This window comes from Malaya genurostris, chromosome 3 (genome assembly GCF_030247185.1).
Source record: "Malaya genurostris strain Urasoe2022 chromosome 3, Malgen_1.1, whole genome shotgun sequence".
Classification (NCBI taxonomy): Eukaryota; Metazoa; Arthropoda; class Insecta; order Diptera; family Culicidae; genus Malaya; species Malaya genurostris.
This window is the reverse complement of record NC_080572.1, coordinates 54,459,142-54,478,302: the sequence shown is the minus strand read 5'-3', so window position 1 is coordinate 54,478,302 and position 19,161 is coordinate 54,459,142. Positions and strand designations below refer to the sequence as shown.

The 19,161-nt window shown below is 36.6% G+C and overlaps 1 protein-coding gene and 1 long non-coding RNA gene across 2 annotated transcripts in view; both read right to left on the bottom strand.

The window, feature by feature from the left end:
• Positions 1 to 13,838, bottom strand: part of LOC131437140 (uncharacterized) — a 73,665-nt gene extending 59,827 nt beyond the window's left edge. The window contains exon 1 of the long non-coding RNA XR_009230720.1: positions 13,359 to 13,838. This is a non-coding gene — a long non-coding RNA (uncharacterized LOC131437140). The remainder of the gene's footprint in view (positions 1 to 13,358) is intronic.
• LOC131437138 (uncharacterized) overlaps positions 1 to 19,161 on the bottom strand; it is a 489,986-nt gene that overhangs the window by 125,594 nt on the left and 345,231 nt on the right. The gene's annotated exons all lie outside the window — the stretch shown is intronic.

Here is a 19,161-nt window from a genome sequence, read left to right as displayed (position 1 = left end):
ATCATTTGACTATTCACTCATTTATTTTATTAGCTAAAATTTTTAACAGGTGTTGGGAGCTTGGCTACTTCCCTTCAATGTGGAAGTTTTGAAACAGGGGAAAGATCCTTCGTTTTCCTTCGGCCCATCAGCTTACTCTCTACCCGATCCAAGCTGTTGGAAAAGTCAATACAAAGGCGAATCCTTGCTTGCACAGATGGACAAGATATATTACTGGAAGAACAGTTTGGGTTCCGGGAAAGAAGATTCACCATCAATCAACTCACAAGGGTTAACAACGTCATCCAGTATAAAAATGTTCTCTTTGTCCTTCTCATATTCAAAGCTGTAGCATTCAAACATTGTAACATTAAATTGAGTTATCTACTTGATGTCACACAACTCGCACATGTAATCACTTTGAAATACGAATTTAGCGGCTCTGAAGACCGAACGTTTTACAGTGAAGTCTTCTACAACACAGGGAACATGAATTAGGAATCCGGTAATAAGGTATCCCAGATCATTTGTTTTTTCGACTAATTGGGACAATGAACGATTATCTCGCTTCTGACCAAAGATAGAACCAGAATCTCTTCAGTAAATTTTTAGTTCTTGTGACAACTTATAATTTATGATCATTTGATGCAGAATTAGTCCTGTGACGCAAAATTATGAAGATTTAGTTATACGGTTTCTTTGGAAAAGTGTATTAAAGTTCCAAGATCTATTAGACGATTGATAAAATACTCCTCATAGTATCTAGCGTTAGTGAGTATATGAAGTCCTTCAAAACAATTCTATAACTAGGAATGAGAATTGAAGAGAGTCTTCGATACAGTTTATGGATTACTTAGGAATATACAAATTAAACATATATTTTATTGGTGGCTCCTCTAAGCCACTAAAGTATTATTAAGAATTAGCTCTAGGTTCTGAAATCTGAGACATTCAATGTTCGATGTTTGAACTTCGTAAACAATGAATTTTTCCATACTGTTGGATATAAAGTTATGGGTATTTTCAGGTTTGGCGAGTAGATTATATTTGCCATCCAGGTCCCCGATTTCTGGATGCACTGGAAATAATGGTCGAAAAACTTTGGAATGAACTTCGCGACGTCGTATGATTGCAAATATCCAAACTGAACGCAAAAATTGTTACAGGATCGGATACTTAACGTATCTAAAAGGAAATCGATGACGTCAAATATATTTCTCATATGAAATTCTGAAATAAGCTCCTTCTACGGCAGATGGGAATACCAAAGCCACTATTCAGATTGACCTGCTTCAGACAAACGTGGGACCGATGATCGCCAATTTATCTAATGCCTCCCAGACGTGTGGTTTAACACTAATATTCTCATGGTTAAAAAGTAGGAGCATTATTTGCGTAAAAGTTCGCGTTTATGGTTGCGGTCAACTGCAGGATCTCGGCAGAATGTCAAAGCATTTTTGTAAAAGGCAACATAGGATTGAAGGAATAATTCTTCCATTGAAACTTAACTTTATATTTTTGTGTTGCCATATGAAATTTGCTCAATTTCAATAGATTCACTAAGTTGTTGATTTTAATATTTTCATTTTCTGAGTTTCACAAAACTTTTGCCTTTGAACAGCAAAATGATAACATAATGTGATATTAATTGAAAATTTGATGAGTAAGTATCATATTAGGATTTCAATCTGATGTTGCTATCATAATCAGATTTCAATTTGTTCTCATTTTGATGTTAGACTTTACTCGGGTGATGTACCCCAAGGAAGTATCCTAAGTTCCATGCTATACAACATTTTTTTTTTTTTTTTTTTTTTTAATAACAATTTATTGGAATATGAGTTAAAATTTAATTATTAAGATTTAAATTGGGTGTTCAGCCACAAGTGGTGACTTTTCAGCCCTGTTATATATATATGATTTGGTTATTACCATGAAGACATCATTTGCTTCCGCAATTCTGAGATTTTTGTGTAGGGAAAATTCTAAACCTACTTGTATTGTGTAATGGGGAAAAGGAACTTATATACTAACTTACTAACTAATACAGAGAGCGAATCGATTCAATTGAAGATTGCATCGATTTTTGTCGGAATTTGCTTATAATATTATGTGACATTACATCTAATGGTTCTATATTTGTGAGTCTGTGTAACTCATTTGTACTAAACCAGGGAGGACGCTTCAGAATCATTTTCAGAATTTTATTCTGAATCCTTTGAAGCGTTTTCTTCCTGGTGGAACAACAGCTTGACCAAATTGGTACCGCATAAAGCATGGCTGGTCTGAAAATTTGTTTATAAATTAACAATTTGTTTTTTAGACAGAGCTTAGAATTTCTGTTTATAAGAGGATATAAACATTTAATATATTTATTACACTTTGCCTGGATTCCTTCAATGTGATCCTTGAAAGTGAGTTTTTTGTCATACGTTAAACCTAAGTATTTAGCTTGATCAGACCATGTCAATTCCAAGCCATTCAATTTGAGAATGTGATTATTGTTTGGTTTTAGAAAAGAAGCTCTTGGCTTGTGAGGAAAGATAATTAATTGCGTTTTTGCTGCATTTGGTTTAATTTTCCATTTTGACAGATAATCACTGAAAATATTTAAACTTCTTTGTAGGCGACTGCAGATCACTCTTAGATTTCTACCTGTGGCTAACAGACTTGTGTCGTCACAGAATAGCGATTTCTGACAACCAACGGGTAGATTTGGAAGATCAGAAGTGAAAATATTATACAAGATTGGAGCTACACTCGAACCCTGCGGAACACCGGCTCGTACGGGTAGCAATTCAGATTTACAATTCTGATAGCTAACCTGAAGAGTACGATCAGTTAAATAATTTTGAATCATTTTGATCAAATAAATAGGAAACTGGAAATCAGACATTTTTGCTATTAAACCTTTGTGCCAAACACTGTCGAATGCTTTTTCTATGTCTAGAAGAGCAACTCCAGTGGATAACCCAGAAGATTTATTTGATTTTATCATGTTCGTTACTCTGACAAGTTGATGAGTAGTTGAATGTTCATGACGAAATCCAAACTGCTCTGGTAAAAAAATTGAATTCTCATTTATATGAGTCATCATTCTTAACAAGATAATTTTTTCAAAAAGTTTACTGATAGAAGAAAGTAAGCTAATTGGGCGATAACTTGATGTTTCTGCTGGGTTTTTATCAGGTTTTAGGATAGGAATTACTTTAGCGTTTTTCCATCTTTTTGGGAAGTAAGCTAATGAAAAACACTTGTTGAAAATTTTAACCAGGAGTCTCAAGGCAACATCGGGAAGATTTTTAATAAGAATATTAAAAATTCCATCATTACCAGGAGCCTTCATGTTTTTGAGTTTCCTAATAATTGATTTAATTTCATCAAAATTCGTCTCAATAATGTCATCGTATGATAACACTTGGGTTGAAATATGATCATACTTCAGTGAGACTTCATTTTCAATAGGACTCACAACGTTTAAATTAAAATTGTGGACACTCTCGAACTGCTGAGCAAGTTTTTGAGCTTTTTCACCATTTGTAAGAAGTATTTGATTTCCTTCCTTGAGAGCAGGAATTGGTTTCTGAGGTTTCTTAAGAACCTTAGAAAGTTTCCAGAAAGGTTTAGAATATGGTTTAATTTGTTCAACTTCTTTAGCGAAATTTTCATTTCGCAAAAGAGTAAATCTATGTTTGATTTCTTTTTGTAAATCCTTAACTATGTTTTTCATAGCAGGATCACGAGAACGTTGATATTGTCGTCGACGAACATTCTTCAACCGAATGAGCAGTTGAAGATTGTCATCGATGATAGGAGAATTTAATTTAGTTTGAGCTTTGGGAACTGAAAGATTTCTAGCTTCGATAATATAATGATTCAAATTATCAATTGCTGTGTCGATGTCCGCAGAATTTTCTAAAATAGTTTCATGATCCACATGATTTTCAATGTGAGATCTGTAATCCAACCAATTAGCTCTATGATAGTTGAAAATAGAACTAATTGGATTAATTATAGCTTCGTTGGAAAGTCTGAATGTTACAGGAAGATGATCTGAGTCAAAATCAGCATGAGTAATCGGTTCACTACAAATGTGACTTTGATCTGTTAGAACCAGATCAATTGTAGACGGGTTTTTCACGGAAGAGAAACAAGTAGGATTACTGGGATGAAGAACTGTAAAGTAACCAGCTGAGAGTTGATTATGAAGTATTTTACCATTACTGTTATTTTGCCTACAATTCCACTGGACATGCTTAGCATTCAAGTCCCCTATTACGAAAAATTTCGATCGATATCTTGTAAGTTTTTGCAAATCGCCTTTAAAGAAATTTAATTGTTCGCCGGTGCATTGGAATGGCAAATATGCTCCAGCGATGAAATAAATTCCATGAATGGTTTCAACTTCGATTCCCAAGCTTTCAATAACTTTAGTATTGAAAGAAGGTAAAATTCGATGTTTAATTTGCCGTTGGACAAAAATGGCAACTCCACCACCAATTCCAGTAAACCTGTCAAATCGATGAACCACATAATGTGGATTACTTTTCAATTTTACATTTGGTTTAAGAAAAGTTTCTGTCACAATGGCAATATGAATTTTATGAACTTTGAGAAAATTATAAAATTCATCTTCACTCGATTTCAAAGATCGAGCATTCCAATTTAAAATATTCAAATAATTATTTAACATCACTGTTAAATTTTAAATTCATTATAATATTATTTGCAAATTTCCATCCGATTTGAAATGCTTCAAAAAGTGATGAAGTCGAATTCATTTGGATGATCATTTGAAAAAGTTGATCTTGTAGGTAGATCATTTTATTTTCAGTTATATCGCCTAAATCGACTTCATTTAAAGAAGCGAATGGCATTGAAGGAATATTTGTAGGTAGACTGCCATTAGAAGAAGATGATTTGGCCGGTCTACCTATTAATAAATTGTTTTCGTTAGAAGAAGAACTGCAAGGCGGTCCTGTGTTTTGATTATTTACATTAGAAGAAATAGGAGATAGATTTCTACCTAATATACCAGCATAACTGACATTAGAAGAAGATGATGACGAGGTCGATCTACCTGTCAATAAATTGTTTTCGTTAGAATACGAATTGGCAGGTGCCTTAGAAGAATTTTCAGGTATATTCTGTAAATTTAAGGTCGTTGATTTGACTTGTTGTTTAAGCGAACGAGCGTTTAAAATTTTTTCCCTGACAGGACATTTCAAATAATTGGATTTATGATTTCCATTGCAATTTGAACATGAAAATTTATCAGTGGTTTCATTCATTGGACAAACGTCTTTCGAATGCGATTTACCACAATTCAAACACCGTATATCCATATGACAATTTTTGGTTCCATGACCGAAGCCTTGGCAACGACGACATTGCGTTAAGTTAGCAATACGATTATGCCGTTTATAATGTTCCCAATGAATTTTAATGTGGGAAATGAAACGTACTTTTTCTAAAGTTTTCAAATTGTTTACATCACTTCGATTGAAGTGTATTAGGTAAAGTTCATGGGAAATTCCAGAGCGTGGTTTAGAAGTACCATTCGCTCTTTTTTTCATAAGTATTACTTGGGAAGGGGCAAAACCAAGCAATTCTTTTAGTTCATTTTTAATTTCATCAATACTTTGATCATTTGATAATCCTTTCAAGACAGCCTTGAAGGGTCTGTCTGATTTTATATCATATGAATAAAATTTATGAAGTTTCTCGGACAAATATCGAATAAGACGTTCGTAATCTTCCAATCCATCCACCAAGACTCGACATTCTCCTCTTCGTCCGATTTGAAATGAGACTTTTACTTCCGGGAGAAAAGTAGAAAGCTCAGTACGGAATGCTTTGAAGTCGGAAATCATCACCGTCACTGGTGGCATAGATTGATGTTTCTTCCCAGAACGACAAGCGTCCATTTTGGGAATTTTTGAAGAATTTTCTTCTATGTCGCTACAATCGGATTCAGGAAGAATCTCGTAAATATTGTTAGACGGCATAGGATCAACGGAAGGGAAATCCGTCCGTTGTCTTTTATTTTTACATTCAGATTCTATAAGATCGTGAATGTTATTAGAAAAATGTTGAATAACGGATTGTGATTTATTCCGTATTGAATTATTTTTAGCCTTAGGCTTGTTGCCTTTCCGGTTGGACGCAGGCATTTTTGAAATTAATGAAATTTTAAATTAAATTAACTAGGCTAAATTAGTCTTCGATTAGACTCCTAGCTAGCCTTAAAAAAGGCTGATTAATTTCTTAGTCACTCTAATATCACTCTTTGTATCACTTAGTCACTCTAATATCACTCTTTGTATCACTTAGTCACTTAGTTAGTGATTCAGGTAGCCTTGAAAAAGACTGAAGCCTTGAATCAATGAAACTCTAGGTAGCCAGAAAAAAATTCCAGGAGCCAAGAGCTATACGCGTGCGGTGCGAACGACTGTTCAACACCGACTGATATACAACATTTTTACATCAGACATCCCACCTCTACCGGGTGGTGGTGTTCTGTCACAATTTGCTGATGATACTGCCATTCTTTACAAAGGTCTGGACGCTCTAACTGAATATTTTACGAGCTGGAAAATTGTGATCAATGCAGCAAAAACTCAGGTCATCTTGTTTCCACATTCAAGATCTCCAAAACTTGGTCCATCTGACGAATGTCGAATACGATTCGGAGTTGAGGTCATTCAATGGTCCGACGAAGTTATCTATGTAGAACTCACCTTCGACAGACCTCTGATTTTCAGATCACATGTTGACAAAATCGTTCAAAAATGCAGCATACTCATCAGGTCTCTGTATCCGCTGATTTGTAGAACATCTAAACTGTCAACGATTTGTTTTAGTCTTTGTTAAGACGTAGAGCCGTCTTGAGCTAGTTTTAATCTGATCAGTATCTAACGGGGAAACAGATTGGAAAACCGACATGTTACCGCAGAGACGGGACTCGAACCCGTAGCTAACTCCTAACCGGGGAAATTGTTTTACCAATTAAACTACCCTGCATACGAAAACACATGAAGAGAAAGTCCAATTGATCTAAACTTTGCCTGAAGAATCATATCATCTACCCGCAATTGAATACACAGTCCCCGTTTGGCGGGGCTGTGCACGAACAAGGACAAGGACTAGTGAAGTACATGAGAAGGCCTCCCTGGATATACTAGAGCAAAAATTCGAACACTACTGCACGAAATTTGAAGAGAGGTGCTCAATCTCTGTTATACAAATAATTCAAAATTTGTACGTATTAGGTTAGGGATATTTTACTAATAATTAAAATAAATATTATGATTAAATATTAGTATGTAAAACAAGAGTAACTAAAACACCTATTATTAATAACGAATCGTATAAACAACAAAGATGAAAGGCCTAAGGGTCAAAACACTTGTACTGTAAAATGTTGATGTAATACACAAAAATAAGATTACTAAACAGATATTAATGCAAAAAATATCCTGTTTGATGGCTCAAACGAAAACGGCTTGCCGCCGCAGAATGTGAAAATTTATGGGTTTTTGGTTACTAAGTAAGCACTGATGAAATTAAATATGTGCTTTTCACACAAACTGGTTATTTAGTAACCAAAAATCGCTAAATGTTCAATATTGAAACTACTAGGGTAAAGTGTTATAATATGCCCCCCTTAAGAAAACATTGAGATATTTCCAAGTGTATTGATATATTTTCTTCGAGAATGTAAGTATTTCATTGCAATGCGGATGAGGAACATAATTTTTAATGACTCTAATAGAAAAGATGAGAATTGATTGATATAAACACATTTTCCAAAACGGCCAAATTATTAGTTTTTTTCGCTCGCCTCAGACATAATGCCCCAGCAGCCGTAAAATATGTCTCACAACAAATCAGTGGCATGACACACGACAAAAGACATTTTATCCCACAACAATGATGCATTATGCTTCTTGAAATGTCCATAAAGTTACTGTTTTGAGATAATCAGTATGTCAAAGAAATGGCGGATAAAACATCTATTTAGTCGAAGCAAAACCTTACATCGAAAAGCTGCCAAATGAAACTTTTAGTATTTTCATACTTTCCTGCAAACGACAACCACCAAACTTGCATAGCAGAAAGATCCTACGAAAAGATAGTGTTAGTGATAAAACTTTGGTTCAGAAAAGTCTTCAATGCTTAAGAAAGGAAAGGGGGCATTTTGGCTAGCAGGGACGCTTTATAAGACTTTCCCCTACCCGTCTGCTATGCACTGCAGGTAGGTCCGAAGATTAAACTCAAAGAGAATCAGTTGATACATTCCCGCCCATCGATGGAGGCTGGTGTAGCATAATCAACTTCTTCCCGATCTAATTGGATAGCCGGTGGCAACATTGTTGCATTTAGATCATCGCACTACGTAACGAACCTTCATGAGAAGACATGAAAGGTAACGTTGCGTTTGCATCGAACATCGGTAGCAGTACCGCCGGTAACACCCATCTAGTATGGAAACATTCTTACAAATGTCACCGCAGGAACGTCTGGAGTCGAATAGGAACGACTTGTCCAGTTTGCGGAGTAGCATTCTCCTGAACTTAATTGGATTTCATACCGCCGTCATCGCCACCAACAAACAAACTCCAGTTAGCGATAAAGGAGAAAAAAACATAGCAAAACTTTTGAGTAGCTGTTGAAACTCGGTGGGAGGTGGTGCACTTTTCATGGTAGGCAGTAATAAAATATTCCAGCGGATATTACATCAAGTATCGAATGCAGACTGGACATATTGAATTAAGTTGTTACAAAACCGGTGCGCTTCGACCATCAATCGAAAAGTGAATCAAAAATAAAGCACAATCTAGGCGAAGCATTATACCACAGGTTTCGTACCTGTGTGTTTCTAATGATATCATTCACTTCCTTCTCGCCCACCACCGACAAATCCTCCGATGTGTGCTCGGGCGGCGCCTGACCGCGACGGGTTCCACTGGAAATCGAGCGAATGAATCAGCATTCCGATGAAATCGCACGTTGGCTGGACCCACCGAAACAATCCCTTTCGCGGGCTGCTGATAGCGCAAAATATATGCAAATATGCAACCACACAACCAACACCGCCATTATCGGCCGACCAAGTGCAGTGAAAGAGGTGGGGCACATGGACGTCGAGAAATAAAAAGTGCACCACCGGCACACTCCAGCGGCGGTGGCCTTTTCGTCGGTAAAACATATAAATACAATAATGAAACCTTGAATCTACACCAACCCAGCCGTTTGTCGGTCGGTTGGTGGCGGCATGTTATTTTTTTATGCTTCTTTTGTGAGTGATTTTTTAGGATCAACGACTTGGCAATGCTAAATGCAATCACCACTTGGCTACTTCAAAGTCTAAACTCAAAGGTCGGAGTGTAGCTACTAGCTACCATGCAGATCATACCGAAATGAGCAACAAAATGCGCCACCTCCCGCTGCCATCGCCGTCGCCTTCACTCGACAGATACCGAGCGACTGAAGTACCGCCGAAGAATCTTTGTTGCAGTAAGCAAAGTTCCGCCGCCCGTGCTGTAGAGCAATAAGATCCGTGCAAGATCTGACAGTTGAATATGTTTTAATTCGAGGTTACCGACCAACCAGTTCAGTCTCGTAACCTCTCGAAGGAAGCCTCTCGATGAATCGGGGTCGACCATCTGTCAGCTATGCGCTGATGAGCGATGAATGCTTGGGATATTGAGGGGGTCTGCAGCTGACGGGGAACCGATTGAAGTGTATTAGTGAGTTAGGTGAAACCCTCGAATTGCCACAACTTTTGAGGTGTCCAAATAGGATAATTTGTTCGGATCTAATCTCACAAACTCTATAAATCCTGTTTAACCTGTAGTTCCGGAACCGAAAGTAGTATCCACAACAAATTAAGGAATTCCATATGAAACTGTAAGACTTTTTTTTTGAACCTATAAGTTTGTGAAAATCGATTTGGCCATCTCCAAGAAAAGTGAGTGAGATCCTTTTTTTTAAATCACTATTTCCAGTTCTTCCGAAACCGGATCCAGATGAACGGAATAGCCGAAGTTGGTTCGTTTGCTACCAACAAATATGACCTACAAATTGGAACAGTTTTGAACGTAGTTAAACTCATACTTACTATCTCATGCTCTATTTCGATTAAACCAATCAAACGAAATCTAACAAACGTTACTGTTACTTCTGCATATGTAAGTCAAGCTAAACAGCATGAATCAGCAGCATAAAACATGTAGTAAGATTATTATTATAATTATAATTATAATAATAATTATTATTATTATTATTATTGACATCACTACACAACGTGTACGAAATAGAACAAAGCACGCCTTGTTCGTTTTGTGTTTTCTTCTTCTTTCGGTGTTGTACATATTGTCACTCTATATGGCGATTTGAAAACTTTGATACTCATCGCCCTGTAATTGCGGAACCGGAAGTCGGATCCAGATGAAATTTCACAGTAGCTTTAAAGACAGCATGAACTTTAATTCAAATCAAGATTTGTGAAAATCGGTTCAAGCATCGCAGAGAAATCGAAGTGAATTTAGTTTTAGGAGTTTTTCTTCTCCACTTTCGGTGCTCTCGGAACAGGAAAAGAGGGGACCGGTAGTGCCGAATTAAGTTTTCATGCCCACAAACTAACAAGCTCTGCAAACTAGAAGAATTTATCAGACAGTTTTATGGGATTTGTACCTGTTTTTAACCATCGTTCGTGGAAAAATACTAACAAAATGGGTAATTTTCCACTTATCACGCTTTAATTCCGGAACCGGAAGTCGGATCCAGATAAAATGTTCCACAAATTTTTAGGATATTATAAGATCTTTCATTTGAATCTTATTTTTCGAAAATCGGTTTAGCTGTTTAAGAGATAATTGAGTGTAAACTTTTACTCAAATTTTCACGTATTACCATATAACTCCGGAACCGGAAGTCACATTCAAATGAAATTCAATTGCAAACTATGGGACCATAATACCTTTCATTTAAATTTTAGTTTGTGAAAATCGGTTCAGCTATCTTTGAAAAAAGTGAGTGCATATTTTTTTCACTTTTTTGGTACATATCATCCTATATCTACGGAACCGGAAGTCGGATCGGAATGAAATTCAATAGCAGGCTATGGGACTATGAGACCTTTCATTTGAATCTTTGTTTGTAAATATCGGATTAGCCATCTCTGAGCAAAGTGAGTGCATATTTTTGTTACATACACACACACACATACACACACACACACGGACACGGACACACACAGACATTTGCTCAGTTCGTCGAGCTGAGTCGAATGGTATATGACATTCGGCCCTCCGGGCCTCGGTTAAAAAGTCGATTTTCACAGTGATTACATAACCTTTCTATATGAGAATGGCAAAAAGGATTTCGATAAAAATTTATATTTCAAACTTTTTGCTAAAAGAGAGGAAATGAATGAAATTCAAGCTCCATTCCCAATGGGCTTTGTTGCAGTATTCAATGTAACAAAGTGGACTCACACCAAAATAGTAATAAATCATTGAAAATAATTTTGATAACATTTTTTAGACATGATTCTGCTTTTCACGATAGAAATTTCATCGCATGTAAAACATTATTGAACATTGAACAACAATCGTTTTCAAAATTATATGACGAACTCGTCACTATTAAATTGTTTCATTAGAACATGATCATATTTATTCTTTCTGCATGTATGTAAAAAGCGGGAGTTTGATTTTTTTTTAAACACAGTTCAAGCGATTGAGCACATATTTACACTAGTTCTTAGAACCAGTATGGTTATGGAGGAGTTTGAAGTTTTATAACTTATTCTATGATATAATCTTTCAAACTGTCGATAGTTTGTTTGAAATTATACCCAATTGTTGCGGTGCAGTTAACCATTACCCATGCTCATGTATGAGCTGCTACACCTAATTAACTAAAGGTAGGGGTGGGGGGTTATTTTTAAATTTTACAGCTATCCCTTCGGATCAAAATTGTTCTGCTAGGACTGCCCACGTCTTACGGTTAGAAAACTTTTCTGATCTGATAGACCCCGAAGACCTGAAGCCATCGACCATCGAAATATTTAAAAAATAATAAGTTGCAAGTAAAATGATTCCGGTTCGGTACACATCACGATATTTCGGGTGCGTTACAACACTTGTTGAGTATATCTTTCAAAATGACAAGGGTCCAAGTTTCAAAATGATTTCTTCAAAAATATGAAATTTTTCCCAGAATGTCACGTTCACAGAAATCTCCAACCAACCTTCGATGTCATTCCACTGGTACAGACGCAAAAACTTGTGTTTTCCCTCTGAAACTAATCAGAGCACCATTCCGGACCGTTCGATCCACCTATGGCTGTACAATGACGCAACTACTTGTTCTCGGCCGGTCGCAACAATTCCGTCTACGCCCCGAGAGCACCGCTCAGCCTGCCGGTGTCAGCTTCCTTATAAAGGCATCACAAACATTCTCCACCATCGTCTTAGCCTATTACGGAGCTGGTCCAACTGCAAACAACTGGCGAGGGCAACAAGCGCGTCTGCTTTCAACGGGTGCCTCTGGGACGGAATGACATTTAACTCTCGGTCGATCGAGGTTCGATTACAGGCCACGGTGTTGGAATACTGCAATTCTACTTTTCAGACTAGTTCGACCACGAATCACTTTACATGCGCACTTTGCTTCAATACGCATAAACACATACACACTGATACACAACGACACTTGCGAAGCCATTCACTTTCAACCTATAATTATTCATTGGATTCGAAACACCGTCACTGCTGACTCCTAAACCACGGGCATAGAATGCTTATTTAGATTGGGAGCAGCTACTTGAATTCTCTAAAGTTTCGTGGGAGGGTTTGGGGGGAATACGGGGAGCAACTCACGAGATAATCACCACTTCCTAGATGCACAATAACAAAAAAAGGCAAAAGGTTCGCGCTTCAACTCAATTCGAGCGTTACACAGCAACACGCACCGCGATGACGGAGATAGATGCAGCGTTTGTAAATAAATCATAGAAGTAAATAGTTAATTACAAATAATAATTAACAATTAATGTGCATGCTCGTATCTCCTGCATTCTCAGGCACCCCACAAATCGCACGCTTCAAGAGACCACGCGCAGCTTGTGACCGGTACCCAGGAGCAGCAGTTTCCTCTTCTTCACGTCTTTGGAGTTGCGTTATGCGCTTTGTTTTCACGCACACTTCTGTTGCATGCTTATGCGCAAATCTCTTGCACCGTCACGCACCGTTGCACGCGCATTAAAGTAGCAGGCGGCTTCCCCGAAACAAGCCAGCCAGCAACTGAAGTATGCTTCCACAATAAGCATGGAGAAAGTGATCGCCGAGATGCCGCGTTACGCGTTATACCTTTCTTTCACAATCTTCGGCACGTCTGTCACGTTTAGCTCTTCCTTTTCGAAAATTTTTCACACCACACACGCACACGTGCCTGCTGATCAATGAAGCGTTGAACGCAAACGCAACTTCGGTACCGGCAGACTGCCCGATCCGGTGGATGTGTTGAACCAGACTGACTACCGCTGACGACTGTTAGCGGCCGCGAACATGCTCTGCAATGGCTATACGAATTGGAAACATTCTCCCAAATGTGGATTGCCTTTTTCTCCCCTTTTCTGTCTGTGCTCTCCACTATCTTTGCCGATTCATGAGGCTTGTTGTTGTTATCTTTATTCATGGAAATAACAACAAAATGCACACCAATCGCTCATGGACTCTTTTCTCTCTTTTTCTCTCCTTCTCCAGTACGCAAAGTGCAGCTCTTCAGCGGAATACAAGCGAAAATGTACGATCACTTGACACGATCGCAACTTTGTACGAACAGATCTCTCCTCAAAGATCGATCGAGAGAGTCATAATAACGGCGGCTGTTTTGCGCACTATGGGCGGCTATTTACGATGGAAACAGAACAAGTATAGCCAATTAGCGTTCGGAAACTCTCTTGGAACCGCTCTCACTCTCGGTAGAGTTTCGCGGAACAAAGGTTTCATCCGTCCATCTATCCATTTAGCTCACCGTTTCGGAACCAAAAACCTTGCATGCACATTGCTCAGCGAAGCATACAAGACTTAAAGTAGACCAAAATAATTATAAACATAATGCCCGCACGGCGTGGGCGTGGGTGTAAGTTGACCAACTAACAGCTAACTAACACATGAGTTTTTGTACATTCTCCGATTGGAATAACGGTTACTGATTTACTTAGATAATGTAATCTGGTAACTGTTCACTATAAAAACGATAACGGCCAAACTTTCCAAAAACATAATATTGATCAGTACATTCGACACTACCAACGACAAACATTTCGAATGCTACAAACTAATTAGCTTACTCTGAAACAATACAAATAAAGAGCGAAAGAGTACTTTGAAACTCAACTGCATACGGTGATGCTCATGGTGAACACAAAACATAAACGCAACACACCTCAAATAAGCGGTAGTCTTCTAATGTTTCGCATAATAACTGTTGGAAGCTAAATAAAAAAAAGAAACCATGCGACTAAACAGTCATCAAACGAATGCTATGCGCTGGCACAGTATAAACCGTATAATTAAGGGAACTGACTGTATTTTCGGAGCTGGCGACGAGAAAAACTGTTTATAGAAACGCGGTTGTCCATTTTAGAGTATCCACACAATATGGGTAGCAACCTTAGGAAGCAAATGAGACACTGGTCCTGGTGTTGGTTCATTCTCGGAGTATCAAGCGCTCAAGTACACAAAAAATTGGTTGCAACTTTGTAGCTCATGAGGACTTTAGCATTCCAGGTTAACCAGCTCAGAGTCACTTTTCGCAGGACTCTTCTGAGATGTATTGATTGCTACATTCAAAAACTGCATTCTGTTGGTTTTTTGGAATAAGTGCATATTTTTCAAATCACTGTTTAACAATTGTGTTAGAATTTAACATATATTGATTTTAATACTTACAACTTTTTAGAATAATTACGTGATGAATAAATAAACTGACCTGTAAAACAAAAGAAAAAAAAACATAGGTTAGTTTCTATCTCAGTTTCATTTACGTTTATGCGACTCTGTGGTCAGCAATTCAACATAAACTGCTCATTTCTGCTTTAGTGACACTTTTTTTCGAATTTCATCGAAGTGATGTTTTCGTAAAAAATAAGTTTCGGCTTACAGACCACATAGTCATATAGTTTACAGTCATTAAGGCGTTTGGTTTAATGAAACTGATTTTCGCTATGGGCACATAACTTTGATTTCTGTTTACGGCTAGTGTTCGATTCATCATTAAACGATAAACGATAAACGATAAACGATAAACGATAAACGATAAACGATAAACGATAAACGATAAACGATAAACGATAAACGATAAACGATAAACGATAAACGATAAACGATAAACGATAAACGATAAACGATAAACGATAAACGATAAACGATAAACGATAAACGATAAACGATAAACGATAAACGATAAACGATAAACGATAAACGATAAACGATAAACGATAAACGATAAACGATAAACGATAAACGATAAACGATAAACGATAAACGATACACGATAAACGATAAACGATAAACGATAAACGATAAACGATAAACGATAAACGATAAACGATAAACGATAAACGATAAACGATAAACGATAAACGATAAACGATAAACGATAAACGATAAACGATAAACGATAAACGATAAACGATAAACGATAAACGATAAACGATAAACGATAAACGATAAACGATAAACGATAAACGATAAACGATAAACGATAAACGATAAACGATAAACGATAAACGATAAACGATAAACGATAAACGATAAACGATAAACGATAAACGATAAACGATAAACGATAAACGATAAACGATAAACGATAAACGATAAACGATAAACGATAAACGATAAACGATAAACGATAAACGATAAACGATAAACGATAAACGATAAACGATAAACGATAAACGATAAACGATAAACGATAAACGATAAACGATAAACGATAAACGATAAACGATAAACGATAAACGATAAACGATAAACGATAAACGATAAACGATAAACGATAAACGATAAACGATAAACGATAAACGATAAACGATAAACGATAAACGATAAACGATAAACGATAAACGATAAACGATAAACGATAAACGATAAACGATAAACGATAAACGATAAACGATAAACGATAAACGATAAACGATAAACGATAAACAATAAACGATAAACGATAAACGATAAACGATAAACGATAAACAATAAACGATAAACGATAAACGATAAACGATAAACGATAAACGATAAACGATAAACGATAAACGATAAACGAGTGACACATTGTTTTCCGAGCAATCTCAATATAATCTCGAATACTCGAAACTTGAAATACGAATTACGGCAGTTCGCATAGTACCAAGATGTTTATTTATTTATGTATCTACTAGCGGAACCCTGCACACTTCGTAGCGCAATAATATTAGATTAGATGTAGAAAATCAAAACTACTTTTCAATTTCAATGACTATTGAAAAAAATCATTATAATGCTTTATGATATTGGCCCCAACCTTTTTATATGGCGGACAACAGGACAAACTATATAAAACCGATGGTTTGCCGAAACGTGTACAGCAACATACAATTTTCCACATGAAAAAACTTTAAATTCACGCTACAGACTCATAACGATTATTGATGGTAACGGAAAAGTTTAACGGATGAGAAAATGACGTTCAAATCAAAATGACATATCAGTGGGCATAATTGAAATGCGAGGAATGAAAACTTTTTCTTTTTCTAATTTGCCATTCACAATTGCTGCCTCGACAACATTTGCGATTACCTTTTGAACTTTAAACTTTTTTCTGAACTTGTTCCTCGATTTTTTTCACTTTATTTTGTACTTCGTGTGCTTGTTTCTGTAACTTGTGTGTTTGTTCCTGTACTTTCTGTGCTTGCTTAGAAATTAGTTCCTGTACTTTTTGTACCTGCTCCAGTATTTTTTGTATTTGGTCCTGTAACTTCTGTACCTATATCTGTACTATCTGCACAATCTGTACCCTTTTTTGCACTCTCTGCCCTTGTGCCAGTACTTCTTGTACTTGTTACTCTCATTTCTGTACTTGGCTTTGTACTTTCTGCACTTATTCCTGTATCTTCTTTATTTTTTCCTGAACTTACCTTATGCACTTGTTCCTCTTATTTCTGTACCTGTAGCTGTCCCGATGAACTTCTCACAGCTCAAATATTATCTTTGGATGGAAATTATTTCGAATACTCTTAAGTCAGAATAATCGAACGACCCTCATGATTATTCTGGATGAGTGAAGTAGAATAGTATTTTTCTCGCACAGTGAGAAGCATCATCTTTCATGTTCCGTAAAAATGAATCAACTGACAATTGTTTTTGATTCGATCTCAAAATTTTTTTTTGAAATCAGGTACACACATACTTTTCACACTTTAAAGCAGTGTTTTCCAACTCTTAAAAGTCCAAAATGACCCAAGCAAAATACAACCAAAATCAGTTTGACCGTTTATGAGCAAGAGAGCGAATCGTTCGAATAGGTAAAACATGTCGATGAGTTCCCAAATCTCGGTTTCATCGATGTAATTTAATAATAGGAGGCAAACGGGAATAATTTGAAATTTCGAAGTACTCTAGGTTGATATAATTAGAATCGTGTTTGGGCCATTTGAATACGTTTGGACTTAAATAAATAACCGGACTTGCAATTTCAAGCGATTGACGAAAGTTGGAGGTCGTTTCGAGAAAAATTTACACAAAATCTCGCCCAAAGAATCCTTCAAAGGTATAGCATGGGAAATGCTTATGAAAAATTTAAGCCGAAAAACAAACAGAAAACATCTTTCTAATTCGAATGGAAGAGTGCCGAACAATTTTGGTGTTTGAGTTTACGGTGTTAATTTGAAGTGACAGCACACCTCAATCCTGTTGTCTCTGAATAAAATTTCAGCGCATTGTGACAGCAATAATTATATCTATCGTGAAGGTTTCTCATATCTGGAGTTTTAGGAAGAACGAATCATAAAAAAACATTTATCACTTTTTATTTCTTATAGTCGTTCTATAATTTGACTTGACGGCATTGAACCCAAATTTATATATCGGAAAATGGAAACCTGTATGCTGTTCATTTGGCGCCCTTACTAAATTGAACATGTGATTCGAAATAAAGAAACACGTGAATCAAGTAGGCTCAGTGAATTTTTTGCACAAATCAGCTCGTTTGGCGCCAAACTATTTTATTAATAATCTAGTATTCATATTACGTTCTACAGTCAGCTAGCATTTCAAAACTCCATACACGCCAAACAATCATCGGAGATCTAGCATGCATTGAGCGGAAAATTTCCAATTCCAAATGAACCAATTTTCTAGTTTTTCTCTACTTTCGCGAAGGATTTTCCTTATGTACTATAGCCTAAAACCTCCGTATAAACGCCACCTTTCGAACAAAAAAAATCATTTGTAGATCGGTCCACGCATATCAGAGCACATTAGCTACACACACTTTTTACGCTATTATTATATATATATATATATATATAGATTACAGATTATTATTTTTATTTATTACAGCGTCTTCTAAATTCATTTTCTCATAGGTCAATTTTATAATTCACAGATTTGTGATAGAATCCAAAGAGAACCCACCCCGTGGTGTCTATCTCTGCCATTTATCTTCATCTCATAAAAATATTTATAAAATTTTTCATCAGTCATTGGTATTGTTAGCCTATCAAATAACCTATTAGTAGCTTTCAAACGAGTCTACGACTTTCGAGTCACGCGTAAGTTTACTTATACCATTATACGAGGTCTGTTCAAAAAGTACCCGGAATTCTCATTTTTCTAAAAAAATGTTTATTTATTCGTCTACATCTATATGGTCCCCTTCAAAGTAATCCCCCCTAGATATAATACACTTATGCCAGCGTTTTTTTCAGTCTTCGAAACACCCCTGATAGTCACTTTTTGTAATGCTCTGTAGCACTCTCAGCGATTCTGCCTTTATCTCTTCAATCGATGAAAATTGCTGTTCTTTCATGGGTCTCTTCAACTTTGGGAACAGAAAAAAATCACACGGAGCGATATCTGGTGAATAAGGAGGTTGGGGCATGATTAAATGATGGTAATGCGTTTGTTT